This window comes from Theropithecus gelada, chromosome 11, assembly GCF_003255815.1.
Source record: "Theropithecus gelada isolate Dixy chromosome 11, Tgel_1.0, whole genome shotgun sequence".
Taxonomy (NCBI): domain Eukaryota; kingdom Metazoa; phylum Chordata; class Mammalia; order Primates; family Cercopithecidae; genus Theropithecus; species Theropithecus gelada.
The window spans coordinates 47,597,918-47,601,647 of NC_037679.1; the positions used below are offsets into that span (position 1 = coordinate 47,597,918).

General features: G+C 32.9%; 1 pseudogene; it reads left to right on the forward strand.

Moving 5' to 3' along the window:
- Nucleotides 1–542: 542 nt before the first annotated feature.
- On the forward strand, nucleotides 543–644 carry LOC112635739 (annotated as a pseudogene).
- Nucleotides 645–3,730: the final 3,086 nt, after the last annotated feature.

Genomic DNA, 3,730 nt, shown 5'->3' on the forward strand with positions numbered 1-3,730 from the left:
CTTAAACATAAATGACTTAAGTTTTCCACTTAAAGACATAGATAGGTCAACCATATTTAAAAAACAAGATTCAACTGCTTGCTGTCCACAAGGAGCCTGCAAAATAAGTGAAGAACCATAAACTCAAAATGAAGGGGTGGACAAAGATATACCATGTAAACTGAACACAAACAGAAAAAAGCAGGCGTAGCTATAGTTATAACAGTTAAAACAGACCTTACATAATCAATAGTGAAATAAGACAAAGTTGTTACATAATGATAAAGGGTTCAATTCAACTAGAAAATATAATTACTCTCAACATGTATGTGCCAACCACCAGAGCACTCAGATTTATGAAACAAACACTACTAGACCTGGGAAAAGAGACAGAGAGCAATAAAATAGTAGTAGGGGACTTCAATACCTCCGTGGCAGCACTAGACAGATGACTGAGGCAGAAAATCAACAAACTCTGGACTTCAACAGGACTCTAGATCAAATGGACCTAATAGATAGTTACAGAACATTGTGCCCGGCAACCACAGAATATACATTTTTCTATCACTTCTCAACCTTTTGGCTAAGATCAAGTGTAGTATCTGTTCTTATCAGAAAATACATTTTTCTTATCCATGCATGAAATATTCTCCAAAATAATCTATATACTTAGTCATAATTTCTTAATACAAGCCTCAATAAATTCAAAAAATAAAAATTATGTGGAATATCTTGGATGACAGCAGAATAAAATTAAATCTATGTATACATGTACACATAGAAACCTATATATATATACACATATATACATAGAAATCTATGTGTACATGTACATAGAAATTAAGCAACTTGCTCTTGAATAAGCTTTGGGTAAATGATGAGATTAAGGTAGAAATAAAAATAAATCTGACATGAGTGAAAATAGAGACACAACATACCAAAACCTATAGGATACAGCAAAAGCAGTGCTATGAGAAAAGTTTATAGCATTGAATGCCTACATCAAAAAAGATATAAAGATCTCAAATTTACAACCTAATGTCATACCTCAGGGAACTAGAGAAATAAGAGCAAACAAAACCTAAATCTAGCAGAAGGAATGAGAAAACAAGGACATAATGAATCATTAAATTAAAAAATTGGTTCTTTGAAAATTTAAACAAAATTTATAGACGCCTAGTTAGATTAAAAAGTAAAGGAGAAGATTTATATAAGCACAATCAGCAGGATAAAGGTGACATTACAACTGATACACAGAAATGCAAAAGATCATTAGAGACTCCTATGAACATCTCTACATGCACAAACTAGAAAACTGACAGGAAATGTATACTTTTCTGGAAACATACAACCTCTCAAGATTGAACTGAAGAAATAAAAATCTAGAACAAACCAATACATGTAAAGAACAACAATCAGTAATCTTAAAAAATCTTCCAACAACAAAAAGTCCAGAAGCAGAGAGATTCACAAACTTTACCAGACAGACAAAGATAAGCTGATACTAATCTTACTAAAACTATTCTAAAAACAAAACAAAAAAATTGAGGAGAAATAATTGCTCCCTAACTCATCTACAAAACCACTATCACCCTGGTACCAAAATCAGGAAAGAACACAACAAAAAAGAAAAAGTACAGCCCAATATCCCTGATGAGCATAGGTGCAAAAATCCTTAACAAAATACTAGCAAACTGAATCCAACAGCACATAAAATAACATATCATGATCAAGTCAGTATTATTATAGGGATGCAAAGGTGGCTCAATATACAAAAATCAATAAATGTGAGTCACCACGTAAACAGAATTAAAAACAGAAAACATGATCATCTTAGTAGAGGCAGAGAAATCATTCAATAAAATACTTCCTTTATGATAAAAACCTGCAACTAACTAGGCATCAACAGAACATACCTCAAAGTAATCAGAGCCATCTGTGGCAAACCTATAGCCAACATCTTACTGAAAGTGGAAAGGTTGCATGCATTCTCCCTAAGAACTGGAACAAGACAAGGACGTCCACTCTCACCACTCTTATTCAGCATGGTACCAGAAGTTCTTGCCAGAGCAATCAGACAAGAGAAAGAAATAAAAAGCACCCAAATAGGAAAAGGAGAAATCAAAGTATCTCTGTTTGCTGATGGCATGATCCTATACTTAAAAACTCAAAAGCCTCTTGTATTTGTTAACTGACTCCAGTAAAGTTTCAGGATACAAGATTAACACACAAAAATCAGGACATTTTTATACCCCAATAATGTTCAAGCTGAGAAACAAATCCAGACACAATCCCATTTACATTACATTGTGTGTGTTTGTAACAGCACACACACAAAATACCTAGGAATACATTTAGCCAAGGAGATGAAAGGTCTTTTCAAGAAATACAGAACACTACAGAACACTGATGAAGTAAGTCATAGATGACACAAACAGAAAAATATCCCATACTCGTGGTTTAGAAAAATTAGTATCCTTAAAATGACTATATGGCTCAAAGCAATCTACAAACTCAACACGATTCCTACTAAATCATTAATGTTACTTTTAACAAAATTAGAAAAATACTTCCTAAAATTCATGTGGAACCGAAGTAGAGCCTGAATAGCCAAAGCAATACTAAGCAAAAAGAACAAAGCTGCATGCCTCCCATTACCTGATTTAAATGATACTGTTAGACTATAGTAACCAAGATAGTGGTTTAAAATGGTACTGATTTAAACATAGACACATAGATCAATGGAAGAGAATAGAGAACCCAGAAATAAAGCCACAAACAGCTAATTGATCTGCAACAAAATTGACACAAATATACCATGGTTAAAGGACACCCAATTCAATAAATGGTGCTAGAAAAATTGGATAGCCATATGCAGAAAAATGAAGCTGAACCCATATCTCTCACCATATACAAAAATTATCTCCAGATGGATTGAGACTTAAACATAAGATCTAAAACTACAAAATCCCCAATAAAAACCTAGTAAAAAGAAGAAAGAGGGAAACCTAGTGACAACTCTTCTGGACATTGGCTTAGGAAAAGCATTTACGACTAAGATCTCAAAAGCAAATGCAACCAAACAAAAATAGACAAATGGAACTTAATTAAACTAAAATGCTTCTGCACAGTAAAAGAAATAATCAACAGTGAAACAAGCAGTCTACCGAATGGGAGAAAATATTTGCAAACTACTCATCCAGCGAACGTCTAATATACAGAATCTACAAGGAACTCAAACAACTCAACATGAAAAAAAATAATAATAATTAAAAATTAAGCAAAGAATACATACAGACATTTCTCAAAAGAGTATATTCAAGTAGCCAATGAACATACGAAAAAATGCTCAACATTACTAATCATCAGAGAAATGCAAATTAAAATCACGTTGAAATACCATCTCACACCAGTCAGACGGGATATTATTAAGAAGTTAACAAATAACAGATGTTGGCAAAGATGTAGAGTAAAGGGAATGCTTCTACACTGCTGGTGGGAATATAAATTAGCACAACCTAGATGGAAAACAGTATGGAGATTTCTTAAAGAACTAAAATTAGAACTACCATTAGACCCAGTAATTCTACTACTGAGTATCTACCTAAAGGAAAACAAATAATTATATCAAAAAGACACCTGCACTCTTAATGTTTATGACAGCACTATTCACAATAGCAAAGTCATGATATAAACCTAAGTGTCCATCAATAGATAATTGGATAAAGAAAATGTTTTATAGATACACAAT